The sequence below is a fragment of the Balaenoptera acutorostrata genome, unplaced genomic scaffold (assembly GCF_949987535.1).
Source record: "Balaenoptera acutorostrata unplaced genomic scaffold, mBalAcu1.1 scaffold_371, whole genome shotgun sequence".
Classification (NCBI taxonomy): domain Eukaryota; kingdom Metazoa; phylum Chordata; class Mammalia; order Artiodactyla; family Balaenopteridae; genus Balaenoptera; species Balaenoptera acutorostrata.
In genome coordinates this window covers 195,949-220,396 of record NW_026645621.1, presented here as the reverse complement: position 1 = coordinate 220,396, position 24,448 = coordinate 195,949, and the positions used below count along the sequence as shown (strand labels likewise).

Genomic DNA, 24,448 nt, shown 5'->3' with positions numbered 1-24,448 from the left:
TTTTTAGCATCATCTTTCTTTTCGTCCTTTCTCCTTCCCTCCCTCCCTCCTCCTCTCCCCCTTTGCTTTTCTTCCCTGCCTCCTTTTTGTTTCTTTAAAAGGAATCTCTTTTGACCTGTGTTTTCCTCAAGGGTTCAATTGTTTTTATATTTCTCTCCCTCATAATACAGTCTTTGGGGATTTAAAAATACGACATAAATAGAATCTTCTGTGATTTCTCAGCAGAAGGGAAGGTATGGTTTGTATTACTTTCTCTCATAGGATTCTTTATGGGGTAAATATTTCCAGATGCCCCAAATCTCTTTGTTACGTTTACTATAAGAACCAACAACTCTTCCTTTTTCTCTACGGTGACATGATTGTGTCCTGGGATGGCTCCCACTCGTATCGCTATGAAAACAGAAGTTTCATAAACCAGAGATGAGTTACTTCAACTCAGTTTAATTCAATAAACAGTTATTGAACATTTACTGTGTCCAGGATACCATTGGCCATGGTGAATGATACATGATCCCTCCTATCAAGAAATTTGCAATCTAGTATGGGAGAAACTATGCAAATAAATGTCCAACCATAAGATGACTGCTACGGTATAGTAACAAGCAAAGATTTAGGAACTCAGTAGGTAAGCAAAATAAGTAGAATAGTAAAGATGAGGCTCTTTTGTTTGTCAGTATTTTACTTTAGCTCTGTATAGTTTTGAGATATGAAATGGTGTCATTTTACTTTACAGTTCTTGTTACTTTATAATCATTACCACGACTTTGTAGTCATAGCTCATGGGTAAGTTGCTTCACTTATGTGAATGTTATGGAGAGGTACTATGCTTCCGGTAGAGTCTTCTTCAGAAAGAGATTTATTGATTTGAGTTTATAACACTGAATTATGGTTTGGTAATACGTTTTACTTCAACTCGAAGATAGCTACTTTATCGATCCCGTGGGTAAACCCTTACTCTAGATCTGGGTGGTGAGCCCTCTCAGGATCAGCTGTCACACAGCAAGAGATAAGACTTCCTGGATCAGTTTTCTAAAGTGACAGGTTTATTCCCTGGTCAGGACAGAAGATACTCTCTTTCTAACGAACAGGCTAGACTTCTCCGTGTGCGTATTTGTTCCATGTGTTTCGGGGTGAGGATGGGGTTGAGGAGTCTACTCTGTTTTTATGGGGCATGAATCTGGCTTAAAAATGACAGAGCCCTGGGCTTCCCTGGTGGCGCAGTGGTTGAGAGTCTGCCTGCTAATGCAGGGGACACGGGTTCGAGCCCTGGTCTGGGAAGATCCCACATGCCAAGGAGCGGCTGGGCCCGTGAGCCACAACTACTGAGCCTGCGCATCTGGAGCTTGTGCTCCGCAACAAGAGAGGCCGCGATGGTGAGAGGCCCGCGCACCGCGATGAAGAGTGGCCCCCGCTTGCCGCAACTGGAGAAAGCCCTTGCACAGAAACGAAGACCCAACACAGCCAAAAATAAATAAATAAATAAATAAATAATAAAAATAAAGGAATTCCTTTAAAAAAAAAAAAATGACAGAGCCCTTTAACAGGGAAATTGCAGCTGGAAGACACCAGCAACTAAGTAGATCTGGGACTTGAGAAACTGTGCCTCCCTGGAGCTATCCAGGGTACTGAACCACTTCTCCTTATGTTGCCTTCTAACCCCGCGAAACAAACATTCAGACATTTAAAAATATGTAGCTTTTTTTTTTTTTTTCCTGACTAGAGAAATTCTTTAACCTGTATATTTCTGATCATTGTTCTTGCTCTAGTCTTGGCCAGCTGTAGCAGTTCACCTCTTGTGTCTTTTATTCACTAAACAAATATTTAGGTATAACCTTCTCTGCGTTGGGCACTTTTCTCATGGTTAAATTACTCAGATTGAATATGATTATTTTTGCCTTTTTGTGAAATTTGGGTTAAAGAAACAAATTTTATGGGATGCCTAAAGGATCTCAGGTTTTCAAGTGTCGTTTGAAGAACCTGGTTTCTGGTCCAAAGGTTGTGTTTGTTTACGTTTGTTTACAGTACTTAGACTAGCCCTTGGCATAAAATAGGCAGCACAGAAATTTTATTCCGCTGATGATCAGATTTATTTTGTGGAATTTTTTTTAAAATAAATTTATTTTCTGTATTTATTTTTGGCTGCGTTGGGTCTTTGTTGGTGTGCGCGGGCTTTCTCTAGTTGTGGCGAGCGGGGGCTACTCTTGCTTGTGATGCACGGACTTCTCACTGCGGTGGCTTCTCTTGTTGTGGAGCACGGGCTCTAGGCGCATGGGCTTCAGTAGTTGTGGCACCTGGGCTCAGTAGTTGTGGCTCGTGGGCTCTAGAACGCAGGCTCAGTAGTTGTGGTGCACGACCTTAGTTGCTCCGCAGCATGTGGGATCTTCCTGGACCAGGGCTCGAACCCGTGTCCCCTGCATTGGCAGGTGGATTCTTAATCACTGCACCACCAGAGAAGTCCCATTTGTGGAATATTTTTCTATACCATGTTACAAGGAACATATTTCTTTTCAACCTAAAGGTAAAATTCTTTGAAGAAAAATTTTGCTCTAAGTGCTCTAGACGCAACATGCACATAATCCTGATGAATGTAGACTAAGCATTTTGGGACACTGTCATATACATTAGGACCAAAGTACAGGCTGACCGGAAAGAAAGGGACCAGAAACTTCCAGCTCAGACTTTTCTATTTATGTATTTTCTCAACCATCTTTTCATTCTATTTTATTCATACTAGTCTATTCTGTATTCAGGTAAACAACCACCACCTGTTCACCCCCTCTCCTCCAAAAGAGGAAAAAAAGAATTTTTCCTTTGATGACAGCAACACATGACCCAGGAAGGTGGAGTATATTCTAAACTGTCCTTTTGTAATTCCTTGTTCTAAGCATCTGGCAAGACAAATTGGTCTTGACTTCCCTGGAAATGTTGGTTTCTTTCAATGAGTATAAGGGGTACAGAATCAACAGTGTTCCTAGTGTTCTCAAGACCAGTTATTGTATGGGTCAGTAAGGCTAAACCCTTCACCCCCAACCTGGTGTTAATTTAATGTTATTCTCAGTAAATATCTGAGACAGACTGAATTTGAGCAGAATATAAAGTATCTGGCTGAAATTGAATCAGGTTCAGTGTTCTAACATAGCGATTTGCCACTACCCACATCTATTTCTGTGGTATGCCTTTTTTTTTTTTTTTTTTTACAACATGTACATTTAGAAACTTGGTAAGGTCCAAACTGTATCATAATTGACTTGAAAATGTCAGTTTCTTGGGATTGCCAAACTCAAACACTTTTCTTGGTATCTCAGTGAGAAATCAAATTTGAGGTTGAAGAATATTGACCAGTAAGCTTCTTTTCTAGAGATTGTTACTCTACCTTTGGTCATGGACCAAGTATAATTATTCCTATTGCTTTTATTTCCCATTCCTTAGGGAAGTGATAGGCACTTGTTTAGTCACCGGAAGTTGTGAGAATTTGTGGACCTCAGCAAAGACCCAAGAGACCTATGCAACAGTATTATTTTCCTACTTATTACCCAGACCCAGTTTGTTTTAAAATCTATTTACTGATTCCACCTGAGTTGCATGACTTAGTTGTAATATAATCTCTTGATTTCTTGAATTATCTCCAGACTGGACTTCATGATTGATTTCTTTTTCGCCTTTGACTTATTCAGATGGAAATAGGTTAAACAAACAGAAAAACTTGACTATTATTCAAAGGCTGAAGGATTCCTTCATTACTTCCCTCCATTTCCTTGGGAATCAATACCATTGGCTGTTTTCTTTTAGTTAGCATAGTTTTGCTTGCTTAATATAATTAATATAGTAATTTAAGAGTTATATATATGTGATCTGACTTAACCTTCCAATTCTATGGTGTAATATTACTACTGTCATTTTATGTGTGAGAAAAGTAATGTTCAGGGGGAGTTAAGGAATTTCTAATGACCATAAAATTAGGAGTCAGGACTGAAGATTCAGACCCAGCTCTCTCCGACATTGGTCACTGCTTTTAATCACTCTTCTGCTTGCTTTAATATTTCTTTACTGCCCACATAAAGTGCCATGTCAGAATATAGAAATGGTTATTAACTGAGGAAATAGGAAATATTTTGATGTTTTTAGGGAAATTCAAAACATTGTAGAATAAAAAGCTGGACATGATTTCATTGGCAGTTTTATCGCGATGGCTTAAAAGAAATTAAGTTGTTCCTGAAGGTACCTAGTTTATTGTCGTGAAATATATTTGCTTTGCCTCATGCTGTATTTTGTAACATTTGGTCCTGGTAGGGTTTATTTGTGCGTGTAGTTTAATATAAAGATCTCAATTTTAACAAATACTGGGAAGTATTCGGAGAAAAAGCCAAAACAGATGTGTTTTTACTCAGTAGTTTTTGTTTAGGTCTGAACCTTTGATAGGAATTTGTTCCACAAATGTGGTTATTACAGAAGATGAAGAAAGCCAAGCTGAACACAAAGTTAGATGACTTGTCTATTTAATTTTAGGTGATACTTGCCGAATGTCTTGAGAAAATATTTTTTCAACTTGTTTCAGAATTAGAATAGACTCTGTTGACATTTTATGCAAGCATATATCTGTTATTCCTTTTTAGAAATTCGAAGTAAATTCTTCTTATAAAAATAATACACAATCAATAATACACGACCATTTTCTATGAGGAAATTTTCAAATGAAAAAACATTAATCTCTAAACATCCGTAACACCAACCAGTTAATATGTTAGTATGTTTCATTTGGTTTTTGACACACGCAAATGCACACAAAACTTAACGTATAATTATATAATTTTATTTGTAATTTTGTGTTCTAGTTTTCTACTTAATTAATAGCATTGTCTTATTTTGCATTTCTGTGACTTCCAGGGAGATATAATCTACTTTATTGGCCGGTTCTATCTAATTTGGGGTTCTCTGCTTGTGTGTATGGTGTATGTGTGTGTATAATTTAATATATATATGTGGGTGTGTATATATACACATATGTATAATTAGTTTTCTTGTTTTAGAGAAAGATGCATTGTATTCCTTTTAATACATCACAGCTTACCCATTTTATTGGGAAGACTTTGCACATATTAAAATCTGATATATTAGGACTAATCAAGAAGAGGTCAGTGTGACTAAGATGCTTTTTAAATGTTTTTTTGTATTGTATATAGCAACTGGAGCTGCTTTCCCAACAGAAATGTGAAGTAATGCCGAACCTGTGCTAATGAATAGATATAATTAATTGGAAAACTTCATCTGTTTTCCTACAGTGTCTTAAAGACTTTAAGATAATCCCTCAGTAATTTAATCATATCTCCTAGTTTTCTCCTTTAATGGTATTACCTAGCAATATTTTTTCTTTATTTTAAGATCATCTTCAGCCTAATCCAGATAGCCCTATTAAATTATCGTATCAAAAACCAACGATAATTTTCTGTACCTTTTATTTTCATAGGGAAATATTTTGAGATCCACCAGTGTGATTAAAAAATAGAGCAGGTGGAAGTGGGGCAAGGGTGGGAATTGACATCTGATGCAAGAGCCAAGGAGGAAACCATTGTTTTTACTCTGGTCAGGTGATATCATGCTAGCCTTACATTTCTAAAATTTGAGTATCTTTGGAATTATATTCAACTGCAGCAGTTGAAGTTGTAAATGCTTTAATGTTTTCAAGGCATGTCTTTTAGTGACTAAACTTTTCTAGTGCATTTATTTCAGTAAGGTTGAGGGGATTTCTATTGGATGATCTTCTCCAAATGAGATAAATATTCTAATGGTAGCTGTCCTCCTGGAACACATATCTCTTGTTATTAAAAGTTTTCTAAGAGTCCTGATGAATTTAAATGACTCACAGTAGCACAATAGGCATTTGAGTTAACCTGATTTTTAGCAACAACTTTTTTTTTCACTGTGAAACTTCTTATTCCAAGATGTTGGGGGAAAAGGGGAAAAACTACAAAGAAAAACATAAAATTTAAATGAACTGCCACTACTTAGATAAATCAGGGTCAACATTTTTTTTTAAACATGTTTATTGAAGTATAATTGCTTTACAATGGTGTGTTAGTTTCTGCTTTATAACAAAGTGAATCAGTTATACATATACATATGTTCCCATATCTCTTCCCTCTTGTATCTCCCTCCCTCCCACCCTCCCTATCCCCCGCCTCTAGGTGTTCACAAAGCACCGAGCTGATCTCCCTGTGCTATGCGGCTGCTTCCCACTAGCTATCTGTTTTACATTTGGTAGTGTATATATGTCCATGCCACTCTCTCACCCTGTCACATCTTACCCTTCCCTCTCCCCATATCCTCAAGTCCATTCTCTAGTAGGTCTGTGTCTTTATTCCCGTCTTGCCACTAGGTTCTTCATGACCTTTTTTTTTCCCTTAGATTCCATATATATGTGTTAGCATACTGTATTTGTTTTTCTCTTTCTGACTTACTTCACTCTGTATGACAGGCTCTAACTCCATCCACCTCACTACAGATACCTCCATTTCATTTCTTTTTATGGCTGAGTAATATTCCATTGTATATATATGCCACATCTTCTTTATCCATTCATCCGATGATGGACACTTAGGTTGCTTCCATGTCCTGCCTATTGTAAATAGAGCTGCAATGAACATTTTGGTACATGACTCTTTTTGAATTATGGTTTTCTCAGGGTATATGCCCAGTAGTGGATTGCTGGGTCGTATGGTAGTTCTATTTTTAGTTTTTTAAGGAACCTCCATACTGTTCTCCATAGTGGCTGTATTAATTTACATTCCCACCAACAGTGCAAGAGGGTTCCCTTTTCTCCACATCCTCTCCAGCATTTATTGTTTCTAGATATTTTCATGATGGCCATTCTTTTTTTTTTTTTTTTTTTTTTTTTAAAGATTTTATTTTTTTATTGATTAATTGATTGATTGATTGATTGCTATGTTGGGTCTTCGTTTCTGTGCTAGGGCTTTCTCCAGTTGCGGCAAGCGGGGGCCACTCTTCATCGCGGTGCGCGGGCCTCTCACTACCGCGGCCTCTCCCGTTGCGGAGCACAGGCTCCAGACGCGCATGCTCAGCAATTGTGGCTCACGGGCCCAGCCGCTCCGCGGCATGTGGGATCCTCCCAGACCACGGCTCGAATCCGCGTCCCCTGCACCAGCAGGCAGACCCTCAACCACTGCGCCACCAGGGAAGCCCCATGATGGCCATTCTGACCGGTGTGAGATGATATCTCATTGTAGTTTTGATTTGCATTTCTCTAATGATGAATGATGTTGAGCATTCTTTCATGTGTCTGTTGGCAATCTGTATATCTTCTTTGGAGAAATGTCTGTTTAGGTCTTCTGCCCATCATTGGATTGGGTGGTTTGTTTTTTTGTTATTAAGCTGCATGAGCTGCTTGTAAATCTTGGAGATTAATCCTTTGTCAGTTGCTTCATTTGCAAATATTTTCTCCCATTCTGAGGGTTGTCTTTTGGTCTTGTTTATGGTTTCCTTTGCTGTGCAAAAGCTTTGAAGTTTCATTAGGTCCCATTTGTTTATTTGTGTTTTTATTTCCATTTCTCTAGGAGCTGGGTCAAAAAGGATCTTGCTGTGATTTATGTCATAGAGTGTTCTGCCTATGTTTTCCTCTAAGAGTTTGAAGGCATGGGAGAGACTTAAGTTACCCACAAGAAGATCCATAGAATCATAGGTCTGAGAGTTTTTTAAGTGGGTATACTTGAGGATGTTTATAAGCTGAAAGAAAGTAGCCAGCAGAGGAAGGGTGTGAAGATCTAGGAGAGGAAATGATTGTTCTTTTGTTTTCAAAAAGCTGAATACTTATCGTGTGCCTGGCCTTTTTCTAGGATCTGGGGTTCACACCATCTGTTATCTCTTCTGCAAGGACAGTTCAACTCATCCCCTGGTGAAGAGAAGTCAGATTATTCTTTGCATCCAATGCAGGTGTAGGAACTGTTCTGTACCTCTGAAGGGACTTTACTTAACCAGAGTAATAAGTTAGAAATCAAAAGAAATTAGAGCTGAAAGGACCTTAAAGGCCACAGTACTTAATTTTGCCTAATATTTTACATTGAATGTAAGAAAAGTTTATTGCAGAGCCTGTTCTCTTCAGAGTTCCTTCAGTGAACTTTATGTCTTCAATCCAGTGGGTCTAGCTCGTAGATTTTGGCCTCCTCCTCAATTTGCTTCTTCATCCATATTACATTTTGCCCGGACTATGGCAGAAGCTCCTGGGTGTTTTCGCGGCCCCTGGGCTCAGTTCCTCTAAGTTGATCTGCCTACTCGGGTTGAGTGATCTTCTAACATAAAAAGATACGCTTAAAATAATGCTGCTAATGGCTTGCCCACACAGAGTTAGTGCATACTAGCCGCCCAGCGTGTGCTCTGCCCAGAGGCGTGTAGTCTGAACTGTGCTCGGCCAAGCCTCCTGGGGCTCTTTGGCCCTGAGGAAGGGGAGCTTTTTGGGATCACTCCCTTTATCTAATTGGTCCTTCAGCAGCGGGGCACCTTTTCCTAATCAGCGGAGGCACCCTTACTGAGCCAGTGGTAACCCCAGTCCTCATCACCTGTGGGATACAAGCCATGCTGTCTCCCAGGCTTGCTTCCGCCAACATCTCTATTTTCCTTTCTGTCTGTTCTCACACTTGGACCCCTGGCCTTTAGTCATCCCCACCTGCAGTATTTACAGTGCCCAGCAGGTGTCAGGCTTGAGTGTCTTTGCACAGGTGCTCCCTCTGCAGTTAATGCACCTCCTACTCCACCTCTGCATAGCCTCAGCTTTTTAGATTCTGCTTCAGGGTTATCATGAAGCTGTCACTTAGATATAACATTTTGCCTCCAAGGAACCTCTGTGCATAAAGGTTATGCTTCTTTATCTCATGTGATTCAAATTTTCATGTCCCTCCTTAATGCAGGCTTTAAGGGCAGGAGTCGTTTCTTATCCTTAGCACAGAGCAGATGCTTTTTTTTTTTTTTTAAGGTGCTTTTTAATGATGATAAAATGTATGGTTTAAATCACTCATTTTACAATAATTTTGCTTTAGGTTGTGACAGAAATAAAGTTTACAGAAGTCGTGTTCCTGCGATAAGAAATAAAGATGTGACCTTCCAGTTGTGTAAAGCTCTTAAATGCTGTGTAAGTGCGTCGGGTGCGCTAAGGACCCTGGAGCTAAATGGGCTAGTTCTGAGAGAGAGAGACTTAACTATGTTAACAAGGTAAGCCTTCATTGTATCCTGCCAACATTTGATAGTTGCTTTTGGGGCAAGCTAAACCAATAAAAGTTTAAACTTTTTCTCTCCATTAAAGGGATTGAATAAATTGGCCACTTTATCAGCACCTCATGCCTGTCACATTAATGGCTGAACTAGAAAATCAGAAGGATCAGCACAGGTTTTATTTTCTTAATCCTTACCTCAGGGTGGAGAAAGGTCAATCCCGAACTGAACCCCAAGTTTAGACCAGGAAGCCCTCGGGTTCCTTATAGTATCTCAGAAATATGGGAAAGTAGAAAGGAACGATGAAGTGTAGGGCAGATTAGCCTCATTTTCCTGTGAAGCTTGAGGAGAGGGAGGGAGGAGGTGGATGACCATGGGCAGTTGGGCAGGTTGTGCACTGTACAACACCATAAATGTAGAACGTTTGCATATATTATTATGACAGCCTTCTGACAGATGGAAATGGTGTCTTGAGGAAGTACCTTTTTCTGTTTCTCTTAGAGAAGTGCTTCTCAATGGGGGTGATTTTGTCCCCTCGGGGATATTTGGCAATATCTGGAGACACTTTTGGTTGTCACAAGTAGCTGATGTGTTACTGGCATCTAGTAGGTAAGGACAGGGATGCTGCTAAACATCCTACAGCGCACATGGCAGTCACACACAACAAAGAAACAAAGTCACACATTGCCTAGCTCAAAATGTCACTAGAGCCGGGGCTGAGAAACCCGGGTCTAGAGGATGAAGGTGAACCTCCCTGTCTGGTAATTTTTCCCTGCTTGTTCTGGAGAAATGACTGCTGGAGAGGGAGTGAACCATTTCTGAGTCTACATCCAATATGCTCCAGCAGCCTGTAGTACATCATGTACTCATAGGGCCAGTGTGCCTGGAGGAACCCAAGGCTACCTGATGGCAGAGCTGTGGATCAGGGTGACAGCCAACATGGGAAAAGCCTTCCTGCCTCGAGGCCCTCGGTTCACCAGGCCCAGGTGTCTCTTCCTTCCATCCATGGGCCTCTGAGATGAACCAGCTTTCCTTGTCCCTCCTAAGCTTCCCAGGTTGTGAGTCCTTGCCTCTCAAGAGTGGGGCACAGTATCCTCAGGTTTGCTTTCCACGCTGCCTCCTGAACCAGTTTTGGAAGGTTTGTGGATGATCAGTTGGGGGATAACAGGTAGAAAATTGAGACAAAACAGTGAACTCCGAGACTGGTGACTGGGTTCAAATTCCAGCTTTTCCACATGTCAGATGTATATGGCCTTAGGCAATTCACTGAACATCTCTGTGCCTCAGTTTTCTTGTCTGTAAGATGGGGGTGAGAACAATAGTGCCCACTTCATAGGGCTATGGTGAGGATCGAGTTAGTATTTGGCATGTATTTGGCATGTAGCAAACAACATGTAAGCGGTAGGTGTTCCAGGCCTCATTCCACGTTAATTTTTGGTATCTGTATGAGTTTGCTAGGGCTGTCATAACAAAACACCACAGTCTGGGTAGCTTAAACAACAGAAATTTATTTCTCACCATTCTGGAGGCTGGAGGTCCAAGGTCAAGTTGTCAGCAGGGTTGGTTTCCTCTGAGGCTCCTGAGGGAAGAGCCTGCTCCAGCCTCTCTCCTTGGCTTGCAGAGCGCCGCCTTCTCCCTGTGTCCTCACGGGGCTTTCACCCTCTGGGCAGGCCTGGTGTCTCTCTGTGTGTCTAATCTGCATTCCTTATAAGGACACCAGTCAGATTGGACTGGGATCCACCCTAATGGCCTCATTTTAACTTAATTACTCTTTAAAGGCCTGATCTCCCAATACAGTCACATGCTGAGGTACTGGGGTTTAGGGCTTCATCCTGTGAATTCCGTGGTGGACGCAACTCAGCCCATGACACCTGACAAGGACCTGGTAACAACACCAACATGGTTCTAACCATGTTTAACTGTGATACCAGATGCAAAAAAAAGCCAGGACAGACCTTGAGGCCATTACTCTAAGTGAAACTAGAGGAAGACAAATACTGTATGATCTCACGTATACGAATCGAAGAAAACTGAGCTCATAGAAACAGAGAACAGTTTAGTGGTTGCCAGAGGTGGGAGTAGGGGGGATGGGAAAGGTGGTCAAAAGGTACAAACTTGCAGTTATAAGAGAAACAACTCCTGGGGATGTAATGTACATCGTGATGACTATAGTTAAAAATACTGTTTTCTTTTTTTTTTAAACATCTTTATTGGAGTATAATTGCTTTACAATGGTGTGTTAGTTTCTGCTGTATAACAAAGTGAATCAGCTATACATATACCTATATCCCCATATCTCCTCCCTCTTGCATCTCCCTCCCACCCTCCCTATCCCACCCCTCTAGGTGGACACAAAGCACTGAACAATACTGTTATTTAATTTGAAAGTTGCTAAGAGCGTAGATCTTAAAAGTTCTCATCACAAGAAAAAAATTGTAACTATGTGAGGCGGTAAATGTTAACTAAACTTATTGTGGAAATTATTTTGCAATTTATACACATATCAAATTACTATGTTGTACACCTGAAATTAATATAAAATTATATGACAATTATATCTCAGTAAAATGGGGGGAAAAAAGGAATCCAATATCTCAGGTATAAAGCCTCCCTCCTCCTTCCCTCTCACATTCCCGGGAAGACCTCAGGCCCGGGCCTTACACCTGCCTTGAGTATATGCCTATAAACTGTGTCAGTAAATGGTAGGTGCTTCCCTTCCACACCTTCCTTTGCTCGTCATTGGAGAATATGCTAGAGCGACACTATAAGAGTGATCACATATCTCCGATTTTTTGGACAATCATGGTTTCAAAAGTTCTGTCCTCTTGTCCACCTAAGAACACTGGTATTTTTCATACTACAGGTTCCAAAATGTGGTTCAGAAATCATGGTCACGGTGCCTGCCATGCCAGGATGGCAACTTGGAGGGCTGGGGAGGGCGTGGCAGGTGGCAGGTGGGGAAAGCCGGCAGCCAGAAGGAGGAGAGGACAAAGAAAAAGACCCAGGAAATTTGTATCTCTAGAACAAATTCCCAAATAGTAAGAGTTTACTGTAGCAGCAAGTCCTAGCCTCTAGTTTACTGCTAAATCTAGTCCTCAAGGAGCACAGCAGTCACAACATTTAATACAAAATTTCCTAGCTCTAAAACGGAAATATTAATATCTGCTTGTTGTGTTTGGAAGTTATTTCAAAAAGTAACGCTAATATCAAGAAAGCCCTTTATAAAAGAGCTAAAGGAACTCTGTAAGTATTACTTTTGTTTGTTTGTTTTTCCATCACTCTTCATAGCTGCCAAGCAGTAACAGCTGTCTTTGTACTGAATCCCGGAAGTGTCTCTGTATCCTGGAAGTATTGCAATGATCGTCTTCACACCTGCGAAATATTCCTGCACCGTGTACGCCAATGATTATGGCTCCGCTCTCGGGCCTCACCTGGGAGCTACTGCATGTGAGGATCAAATTGATACACATTAGGGCATCCTCAGCGGTCTTTGGCAAAGGCCTATAGATTACCTCGCTATCCAATTTGTTAACTGGACAGCAGAGCCTGAGTGGAAAGAACAATGCGCTCGTCAGTTGGGAGAAGCTCCTCCAGGTATCAACAGATACAAGCAAGGCAATCTCACTGTGCAGGTTGATTAGAACTGGGTTTGTATTTTGGACAATAAACTCTACTTACGATAGTCTCCCAGTCATTAAGTATCTCTGCTGTAAGAGAAAACTGGGGCTATTAACTTCTCCAGATAGAACCCGAGGGAAAAGTGATCATTTCTTTTCTAAGCAGAAGGGAAGGTTCTGCTCAATAAAGATCAATTAAACATCTCTGTTAAAAGACTGCTTGGAGCTGGTGCCAAAGGAAATTCCACTGTATTAACCCGTGCTCCCTCCAACCCTCCCCACCTCTGTAGCTTGCGCTGGGGAAAATTGTAAGAGGACGCTGGCTATTGTAAGCTTTATAAGGTGACAGTAGCTCTCACATCCGTGGCTGAATGATCTTTGATGTTGAGTGACTTTTCCTGCATTTAGCAGGGGTATTCCCAGAGGATGGCAGGCAAATCAAACGCTCCTCTGAATTCAGCTGCTAGCATCAATCATCCTCATGAGGGAGTAAAAAAAAGAATATAACAATAGGTACCGGGAAAAATGATATGGTGGTCTGAGCTAGTAATTCCCAGGATGCAGGAAGAGTTTTGGGGGCCCTAGAAAATCCACTGCATAAAGAAAACCCGCCACAATCTCCACCAGCATCTTATAGTTACCACCTCATTCTTGTCCTTTAAAATACAGTGTGCTTGTCCTTTAAAATACAGTGTGTCTTGTACATTAAAATACAGTGTGCTTCTACTCTCTGGCTGAGACTGCATCCTCTCATGTAAATTCCATCTGTTCTTGCTTGAGGGAGGGCAGACACAACCTTGACTTTATCCTCTTGATGAGAGTGATGTTTCATGGTGTTGGGAGGATTTTCATTGGGTCAATTGCCTGATTGAGACATAGCCTTAGTGAGGTGACAAATAGCAGGCATTAATGTCTCTTTTTTAATGGTATGATGAATGGTCTAAGAGAAGGGTCAGCAAACTGTAGCCAGCCGCCTGTTTTTGTAAATAAATTATTGGACCACAGCCAGACCAGTTCATTCATGAATTTTGTCTGGCTCCTTTTGCGTCGAGTAGTTGTGACAGAGACCTAACGGCCCACAAAGCCAAAGATACTCCCTGGCCCCGGCCACCCCTGATCTAAGACCGTTCCCACAGTCCTCTGATGATAAGAATCACCTGGATCATTTGTTCAAAAGACAATTTCTGGGTCCAGCTTGGAACCCCTGAGTCAGAATCTCCAGGGAAGGGGCTTTGGGAAGGTAGAGTGAACAAGCTTCCCGGGTGATTCTTATCCCCAGGGAACTACTGGTCTCAGGTGTGCCTGCCTAGCAGGTAAGGAGGAGGTTTTCAAAGAGGCAGTGGGGGTGGGGGGTTGGGCGGAGTTTGCCTTGGAGAGCACAGGCCTCGCGGTTTCACTGCTGGGACTGCATCCCAGCTCCGCTTCTCCCCGAGCTTCGCCACCTCAGGTAAGTTCCTTTTCACACTGTTTCCTCCGCTGAGAAGTGAGGGTCATGGTGCCCGGTTGGCAGTGTGTGTATATACGCTGAGAGCCTAATCCAAGGCTCGGTAGTGGTCACCCTCACTAAGAGGAGCAGCGCCATGTAAACACAGAAGACCCCGCTGTGGAAACATCTCATAAATAAGACAGGCCCAGCGGGGCTTTTCAGTAGTCCACGGTGTACAGCTGTTTTCCTCAGAAGGAAAAACTCCCTTAAAGGAATCTCCCATTACGTTCAGGACCGTATACGGCCCTTTAGAAACTCAATTCTCCACAGCATGCTGAGTATTGCAAGAGGTTATCATTGGCTGTTTTAGGATATAGCTGAGTTTGCAAAGGAATATTTAATTTCATGATTGAAAACTCTGGTACTTAGCACGAGACAGACATATATATATATTCTGTTTCTGAGGTTAATGTTTGTTTTTTTTTTTTTTTTTAAAGTTTTACTTGATTTTATTTATTTATTTATTTATTTATTTTTTTTATTTTTGGCTGTGTTGGGTCTTCGGTTCGTGCGAGGGCTTTCTCCAGTTGCGGCAAGCGGGGGCCACTCTTCATCGCGGTGCGGGGACCGCTCTTCATCGCGGTGCGCGGGCCTTTCTCTATCGCGGCCCCTCCCGTCGCGGGGCACAGGCTCCAGACGCGCAGGCTCAGCAATTGTGGCTCACGGGCCCAGCCGCTCCGCGGCACGCGGGATCCTCCCAGACCAGGGCTCGAACCCGTGTCCCCTGCATTAGCAGGCAGACTCTCAACCACTGCGCCACCAGGGAAGCCCGAGGTTAATGTTTTTAAAAACTCTTTGCCTGACGAGATCAAGCAATTTCAGCCATTCGTGTAGCTGTTGAAAGGCAGTTTTTAGATGAATTGCCCATAAATCCTTGCAAGATACAGGACCCAATAATACTTCAGGTTACCAGGGAGTTTCATATTTTACTAAAAGGGGGAAAAAGTCAATCTTGAATCTTTTAGTCCGATGACCAAAGAATTGCTCCATTGATTTTGTTCAGCTACTCAGGTGGGTGTGCAGTTGATCCTGATTGGATCTTATTTAAAGTTTACTTTTTCTGGGAAGTATTAATTCGAATGTAGTATGGGTAATACTGGAATACTAGAGCCTCTTTAAAGCCACTTTACACAGCTTGTGTAAACATCCTAGGGTAGTTTCCTCTTAACATTTTCACAAATACAGAACTTGAGTTTGCTGTATGTTTTCCTCTTTTTAACAGAAGAGGGAGGTAAAGGCTTGGCTAAACAATGTACTTAAAACCCAGGCTAGAGGGAAATGGATTCATATTCTTAGAGGAACAGGTAAACAAGAACAGCATGAATTCTGCCAAGTATGATTTAGGTTTGTGAAGGAAGGAAAAAAAGCACACTTGGCAAATGAGTGTGGTTTGCTGATTTCTTTATTTTTAAACTTAGTTTTAAACGAAAGTACCAGTGAGACCCGAGAAAAACGAATCTGCAGAGGGCAGGAGGAGGGGTATTCTTCATTTTTATTACATGCAGTGTTGGAATCGTGCTGTGCCCTGAAACACAGCTGGATGAACAGGGTAGTTCAGGGTCTGCCTGGATTAACTCCTTAAGCAAATGTCTAGGCTGCCAGGCCGGCTGGTTGAGCTCCAGGCTGGTGGCTAGTGGTGCCGTGTTATACCTTTCCGCTCACCTCAAGGCGAAAACCCGGAAGTGCCGACCACCAGTAGCTGCATGTACGCCTTGTGGAATGTCCAATGCTGAGAGATTCTCTTAGGCTCGTGCCTCCTGTGCAGATGCTCCCCACACACAACCCCCCGCCCAGCTCCCAGAGTTCCCATGGCTCACACCTGGTGCCAGCCAGCAGCCGCGGACCTGCCTGTAGGCCCTCGTGAAGGCCTGCTGCTCGTCCTGAAAACCTGCTGCTACTCGAGAATCCAGAGGGGCTGCTCCTCATGGGGCGCCGTCTTGGCTAGAGGCTGCCTACATCTTCTGTGGGCTTTGCCTCCGTGGTTTCCAAGGGGGCAAATGGGGTCTGCCGGGCCTTATTTGACGGGAGACATGAATATCTGGGCTAGGTTCACTTCAGAGATTCATTGTTTTCCTGATAGGTATGAGTGATAATTTTTGTTTGTTTTGTATGTGGGTGGGGTCATGGAAATACTTGGGGATGGTGATCAAACTCAGCTGAACTGAGTTTGCTGTCACTTAGCAGTGTGATCTTGGACAGGTCTTTTAACCTTTCTGGTCTCCATCTGTAGAATGGGAATTATAATACTAGTCTCATTTGCCTGTGAGATTGTCATGAAGAGACAGTGAACTACATATACGAAAGTGCTTTCAGAATGGCAATGCACTCTGTATGCAGTGTGTGTGGCAGATAGCATCCCAGTTTGAATTTCAATGAGATTCAGAACTGTGATTAACAAGGCAAGCAGAGCCAGGATGGGGTGAGGCAAGCAGGGTGGGTAGGGCGCTAAGTGAAGGAGGCACTCCCTCACGGGGGTGTTTACATGCGGCTCTGAACCAGCAAGACGCTGAGAGTCAGTGTCTCCTTCAGTTTTGCACTGTAGTCACCCTGCTTGCCTCACCCAAACCCCTGTCCTGAGTGAAAGTAAAATACATGCCCATGAAAATTATACATGTGATATACACTTTTGTTGTAACAAAGTCCACCAGTACCTAATTAACCTTGACAGATGTTACCGCTGGGACAATTTCTGGGGTGTCTTTCCTGGCGTTTTTCATACATGTACAACCTTAAACTAGCTTTTGTTCTCACCTCATGGGCAGCACAGAAACATGGGGAAGAAACACCAATCTGATCTCAAAACCTCATGCGTGTTCTAGATCTTTGTCATGGGTGTATTTGTAGACTCTGGAGGGGTCACACAGCACATGACACGGCCAAACATGTTGAACCTACGTCACCCAGCTTTCTCTCCCGTACACCAAGTCTTCAGTAGCTGCTCCAGGACCTCCACCTCCCCCGTCTTTAAAAGCTCCAGGTACTTCTTTTCTTCCATCTCCTGGTTGGCTGGCTGGCTGGCTGCCTGCCTCTCTCATCCACTACTTCCTCTTTCATCTCCTCTCATGAAGACTAATCTGGCCATTTGAGGACTCTTTATCTCTCTTACTGTCTCCCAGATCAGTTCCATAAAGGATCTGGTGGTAAAAAAAGACTCCCCTTCAGGCATGGGTATGAGGGAGAAAGGTTGTCAGTAGCTCCATAGGTTTTGTTCCTGACATATAATATCCATATGTACCTCTTCCCGGCCCCTCCTCCACACTTTTGAAATGCGATCACGCTGTCCCTAATGTCTTCTAACTCAGCGGTCCCCCACCTGTTCGGCAGCAGGGACCGGTTTCCTGGAAGAGAATGGTTCCACGGGGGAGGGGGCGGGGGGCTCAGGCAGTCGTGCAAGCGATGGGGAGCGGCAGATGAAGGTTCGCTGGCCTGCCCGCCGCTCACCCCGCCTCCTAACAGGCTGTGGAGCGCTGTTCTAACTGGCATCGTGTCACTTAACGATGCATCGCAGAGCTCTCCAGTGGTACTTCCAAGCTGATGTCATCGTTTTTAACAGCTGCCTGTATTCTACCCTGCCAGTGTGTCATAATTTAACCCCTTCTGTACTAGGAGATGTGTGTTTCTCCTTTTTCACTCTTGCAAATAATCTGCGTTGAAAATCCTCCTACACTTTTCACTTCCTTGTGTGCTTAGAAGTTTGATTTGCTGGGTCAAACAGGATGATGTGCATTTTGATAGCACATTATGGGAAGGTTGATTGTGAGCACGGCATGGGCTCTGTCCGTGGTATTTTTCTTCCTGTCCAACCTCCGCTAGATTCACCTTCACATACAGTTTTCATTCACAGCTTGAGGGCTGTAAGTAACAACTGTCAGAGTTGTTTTTCTAAAATACCCTCGGTAAGCTATCGTGTATGGCACCGGTGTGACTGCTTTGGGAATGGTAGCTCCCAGGAGGAATGAGATGTTTCCCCTACTCCATATGGACCATCCTGCAGTTTGGCCTGCGGAGGCCTCGGGGTGCTTGAAGGCGCAGGAGAGGGAGCTGTGTGGACCCATCGCCGCCCGGTGGCTGCTGAGAGGACGACGGCCTTGTTCGCAGGCTCAGGCACCAAATCCCTGGGAACTCCTAGGAATGCTTGAGGGGTACTTTACTGGAGGCTGAAGTCCTGCATGAACAGCAGGGAGGTGGGAGCTAGTGACATCTGGGCTACTGTTACAGTGACTCCATGTGCAGCCATAGGCTGGCGCCTGGGGCAACTCAGGTGACTGTGGCTTTGGAGTGAATTTGCGTTTTATGGCTCACATGGTATCTACAGATATTAGAACGAGACAGCGGCAATATGCCAGGAGCAAGTCGTTTCTGGGCAGTGCTTATCTGCCTTCAGGGACCTCTGGCATAACTCTGTGGTCCATAAGTTGGGAACCACTGAGGTGGGATATTGGAAAGCTGAGTGCAAATGAAATCATTAACTCAATGTCAAGGGGAGCGTGCTCTTGAAAGGAATCCTGGGGTGAGTTCTCACCCTACGGAAGGAACACCCGGTTGTTCCCATTCAGGATCCTAAAATGACTCCCTAATGTAACAAATCAACTTCTCTGGGCAGCTTGTTACCCCTTCATAACGAGTCCCCACCCTATAATGAGCCCTGTTTCCTGTGGCTCTGATCAGGGCAGGTGCTGTCACTGCCATCGGCAAACAGAAGGCTTCTTTTTGCTTCTAAGTCATTGCTTCTGCTTTTTGTACCTCCGTGAAACGCCACCTCCGTCCCTTTGGTAATCTAAAGCCTACCATCTTTGCTGCCCTTCTTAACGCCCACTGCTCCAAGTCCTCTCAGCAACTTGGGCTTTTAGTGACTTTGGATTTTGTGAACTCCTGAAGCTTTTACACTTGGTGTCAGACCTTTGCTGTGGTCTCTGTTTCGGGTCTGTCACTTGTCTTCTCGGCTAGACTGTGACTTCTGACATCAGTGATGCTTCATGTTTTCATAACTCCTTGAAGGGAGTTGCTGGACACAAAATAGTGTAATATTTCAGTGACTTGCTGCATGATAAAAAAATGAAAGCCTTTTGGTAAATGGAGATGTTCATATATTAGATCTGCTTTATGTAGACATTTGAAAAATCTTTCATTCATTCAGTCACGCATACGCACGCACACACGCACGTACACTCCTCATACAGGGCTGGTCACAGGTGTAGGCGCATAGCCTTCCGCTTAGAACAGAGATGTGTTCCTGCGAAAAGCATGCCCACCAATGTGGACAATCAAGCCGATGGCTCATAAAAATGGAGCCAATCTGCTTGCATCGAGACTGGGCATCCAGACCCCGTGGATCACGTGTCCACTTTCCCAGGCCTGGCGTGCTGCTCGGAAAACACTTGTTGGGTGAGTCGTGGTCATGTATCTATTGGATTCAGCTCTGCTTCCTCTTGCTCTGCTTTGTGTTGACTTTATGTGAACAGTGGATTGCTGGCCTCTGGGTTAAGGGGAGTTATTTAATGCACACAGGCCAATGAACAACCACTAACTGTTGCGAGTTCAGGGAATCTAATATCTTGGGAGGATTTATACCAATTACCTAACTGCCTGAATACCAACCTTCCTATTAGCTTTATGATAAGATGTGCTTGGGTCTCACGTTTATCCCGAGAAGACAGCCTTATCCAAATCATCTATATTTTAGCAGGCAGTACCAAACTTCAGGCCTCAGAAACACATTTTAAATAATTCTTGCCATGCCATGTATTTTAAGTATCATTAAAGAGCCGCTTTCTTACCTTTAAAAATATGTGTGCAGTAGATTTTGTGAAGCCTATAATAAGTCTATGAAAAATTGATTATTTTCCCACAGGTATAGGTTCAGATTTTTATTCTGCTTGCCAAATGAAAAATCTAGTATGCGTGGGTCCTTTATCTTATTTATGCCCTCTGAATAGAATCACCATGTTCCCAAACAAAGAGAAATGGGTTACTCGGATTGAGTAGCCTAATCCCTTCCTGTGGTGGGCAAAGGAGTTTGTGCAGCGCTAAACTAGGAAGCATGGATTTCCCTTTCAAATGCCTCATTTTCTTATTCTTTGCCTTTCAGTCAGCTCCATGTAAACGGGGTCAGAATATAACATGGGTGCTGAGGTGAGTTTCGGCTGCTGGTGGAATGTGCGTGTGATGGAAATAGGTCGCTTTAGGACCCAAGGATGATGCAGAGAGAGGTTTACAGTCAAAGATGATAATCGTTCTGTCCTTTAGTTAGCATTCCTGGTTTCTTTTCTTTTTTTTAACTGCACGATATGTGCCAATGGCCCCCACGTACTTTCGTCTCAGTTCTCTGGCCCTCATTGCTACAAGTTGGTTATGGCGTTGGCTGCTTTCCCAGCATTCATTCTCTCCCTGATCATGAACCATGGCTCAGCACCCTGGTTGAGGGATAGGGAGGGATGGGGTATCATCATGCTCCTCTGTGCCTAAGTCTCTTCTGAATTACTCCCTCTCCACCCTTCCATCTGAGAGTCCTGGATACTTGTTAAGCCCCCAGAACAGACGAGGTGGGGGAATTGGGCACCTTGTGCAGGTGACAGTGGCATAGATATAGCGCCTCGCCCATAAGTAAGGTGGGACTAGAAACAGCCTTCTGAGCTGGGGCGGCGGGTGAGCACACAGCTCTCACTCCACAAACAAGGATGAAATAGGCAGCGCACAGAGGCTCAAGAGACCGCTGTGACGAGTAACTCTGAGTACAGGGGGCCACGGCGGTGCTCTGTGAGCTTGGACACTTACGCTGGGGCTACATTGTGGACAATCTCAAGGACCATGGTGGTGAGTGTGAACCGATTCGGCCTTGAGGGGCCAGGAGGGCTTTTCAGCTGGAGACTTTTGAGAGTGTGATTGGACCCGAGGCTTTTGAAATTGTCTCAAAGAGAATTGAGAAGTTGTCCTGTTTAGTGGTTTTAAAACTTTGCTTTGATGATCTCCCCGAGGGGCTGTTCTGGTGGGAGGATCTGGGGAAAGAAGCCGAGAGGCTGGGACCTTGGGCTCCTTTTCCCAGTGATTCAGCAGTTCCGCTTCTGTTTTACTTCTTGAGCTGCCAGGTAAGAGTCCCTTCATCCGTCCTTTCCTCTGTCCTTTCCTCCTTTCCTCCCTTCCTGTGGTTAAACACATAAGTTGGAAACTTTTGTTAACTGTTTTTAAGTGTACAGCTCAGTAGCGTTAAGTATACTCAGTGTTAAATAGATCTCCAGACTTTTTCCTCTTGCAAACTGCAACTCTAGTCTCTTTCAATAACAATTCCCCCTTTTCAGCTCCCTCCAGCCCTTGGTAACCACCATCCTACATTGTTTCTATGAATTTGACTAGCCAAGTAAGATTTCTTTTCAAAAAGCAATCAAGCAGCTGAGAAGGTTTGATAGCCTCCTGATGTATCCATCATTCCTCACTGTCTGCACCCGCCCCCCAGACAGTGAGGAAACTGAAATCCCAGAGGTCCTGGGAGGCCCAGGTGGCCACACAATGCAGATGTTATTCACACGGATACTTAAGCCGGATTGCCAGGTTCACATTTTGGCTCTGATGCTCTGTATGTGACACTGGGCAAGTGATGTAACGCAGTGCCCCAGTTTGCTCATCGGTTAAAGGGACGTGATGGTAACAGAATCTGCTTTATAGCCTTGTTGTGAAGATTAAGTGAGGTAATCTACATAAAGCACTGGGAATAGGGCCTGACACTTATGTACGTGTCTGCTATGATTGTTAAGTGACTTCCTAGCATGACACAGTTCCTTGTAAGGAGAGCTGTGACTTTGGGCCTACAACCAGCTCCCGTGGTGCATGTCTTTTGAGTTTCCACTTAAGACTGAATAGATAGATAGCTTTGACTGGCAAGGTTTCCTCCTACACATCCCTATCTTTCATCTAGGGCATGCCATTGATCTTGAAGGATGCTCCATCAATATCTTAATCCTCAGGGGGAAAGTCATGCAGTTCACATCCTACAGCACAAGAAGGCCGGTCATGCGATGGCATTAATTCAACAAATATTTATGGAATGCTTTGATGTAAGGACACCTGGGGTAGATGCTGGGGACACTGAGCAAACCAGCCCCAAATCCCTGCTCTCGAGGAGCTTGTGTTGTCTTGGGGCAAACCTTTGTAATGCAGCCCTTTTAATCAATGAAATGTTTTTCCTGAACTCATCTAGCTAAGGAAGATGAAAAGTTTGCTTAAAAATATTCAGGTTTGGAAAGGAACGCTCTAGACCTGTTGCCGATGGTGCTTTCGAAAACTGGTTCGTAAAAATAGACACTAAACATGGCGTAGAAATACTGGTGATTTCAGATTTGAGGCGATTTTTCAGATACAAAGTTTGCAAGTCGGTTTATCTCCAGTGCTTACTCTGGGGTTGCGTGTGCAGTACAGTCCCTCATACTTAGAACTCGGTAAGGACAGCATAAGACTCACTTTACCTGTGCTTCAATCAGATGTCAGGAGGAATGTGGGATTCCTCCTGCCTACGCCTCTCCTGGGCTTCCTCCTTTCCTCCTCAATGTGGGCAGATGACATTCAGACTCAGAGGAAGCAGAAGCAGGGGTAGTGCGGTTGGGACTGATCTTCCAGAGGGAAGAAAATAGGAATTGCCATCACAGGCTGGGGCTTTCCAGCTACAAGAAAAGATCTGCGGTACAGATATCATGCTGCTTGCTGCCTCCTTGGCTATTTGGGTCATAGCCGGTGCTGTAAAGCACAGCTCTTCTTTCCTGGGGTCCTACAAGTACTTCATTGGTAGGTACTTCCCAACACAGCATTTCCAGCGTGCCACTGCTAGTCAGTCAAGGTTGCTGGGTGATAGGCATCCCATGTACTGTTAGAAACTGCTGGGACCTGTGTGGCGGCCTTAAAGCTAACGGACACAATCACCCGCAGCCGTGGCCCATTGTTCATTGCCCGCTATCCCCACTTGTTTCCCGTTAAGAGACTGCTATTTTGTTCAGCTGGGGTGGAGAACCCTTGATCTTAGGGAGCAGGGGGGCCCCTCTTTTAACCCTAAGGGATGAAGCGTGGAGGTCTGGGCCAGTTGTAATAAACCCATTCCCAAACCCAAACCCAAACCCATCCTCCTTTACAACTCTAAGTGTCAATGTGACACTGGCCAACGAGTCTGGTGGTTTCTAGGAAATATTTTTAAAAATTTCCCATATAGGACTTCCCTGATGGCGCAGTGGTTAAGTATCTGCCTGCCAATGCAGGGGACACAGGTTCGAGCCCTGGTCTGGGAAGATCCCACATGCCGCGGAGCAACTGGGCCCGTGAGCCACAACTACTGAGCCTGCGCGTCTGGAGCCTGTGCTCCGCAACAAGAGAGGCCGCGATAGTGAGAGGCCCCCGCACCGCAACGAAGAGTGGCCCCCGCTCGCCGCAACTAGAGAAAGCCCTCGCACAGAAACGAAGAGCCAACGCAGCCAAAAATAAATTAATTTTTTTTTTTTTTTTTAAAAGAGAGCTTTAAAAGCAAAGGTCAGGGGAATGACTGCTAATGAATTTGGGCTTCTTTTTGGGAGGATGAAAATGTTCTAAAATTGATCGTGGTGATGAATGTACCAAAAGAATTTAATTGTACACTTTAATGGGTGAATCATATGGTATGTGGATTGTCTCTCAATAAAGCTGTTATTTAAAAAAAAAAAAAGGTCTGCAGGTAGCTAGACTTAAATTATAAAAACAAATATTAAGCCTGCAAAATAAAATACATAGGGGATAAAAATACTTGTTATATTTATGCAATTTTAAAATAGCTAAATGCCGTGTTACTGCACAAAATTTCACTGGTTAGGAAAAACAACAAATTGGAAACAGTGTCTGCCTTCAGGAGTAACTGGATGGGACAGAAGAGAGTTATTTTTTTCCCTGTATACTTTTATAACTTCTGATTTGATACATGTATTAAAAAAATAAGTGTACATATAATTAGTAACAACAGTGTCATACCTCTCCTTAGTACAAGTATAAACTCCCAGGTTGCATATTTTGTTCTGAAAAGAATAAAGAATGAAATATATATGTTTTTAAAAATCAGTCAAAGGAAGTAAAAAACTGAAAGATTCTTACATTTGTCTCATCTCACACTAAAAAGCATTTAGTC

The 24,448-nt window shown here is 43.4% G+C and overlaps 1 protein-coding gene and 1 long non-coding RNA gene across 5 annotated transcripts in view; both read left to right on the top strand.

Annotated features, from left to right (window-relative positions):
• Positions 1-24,448, top strand: part of LOC103007546 (ELKS/Rab6-interacting/CAST family member 1-like) — a 231,571-nt gene that overhangs the window by 23,794 nt on the left and 183,329 nt on the right.
• Positions 138-23,969, top strand: LOC103009764 (uncharacterized). Of its 4 annotated transcripts, XR_009006826.1 has the most exons (7): positions 342-625; positions 2,751-2,840; positions 9,045-9,216; positions 9,308-9,391; positions 9,720-9,825; positions 12,505-14,724; positions 15,094-15,801. It is a non-coding gene; the product is annotated as an uncharacterized LOC103009764 (long non-coding RNA). The 4 variants fall into 4 exon arrangements; XR_009006827.1 differs by lacking the exon at positions 9,308-9,391 and having other exon boundaries at positions 343-625; positions 15,094-15,799; XR_009006828.1 differs by lacking the exons at positions 9,308-9,391; positions 9,720-9,825; positions 12,505-14,724; positions 15,094-15,801 and adding an exon at positions 23,556-23,968 and having other exon boundaries at positions 138-625.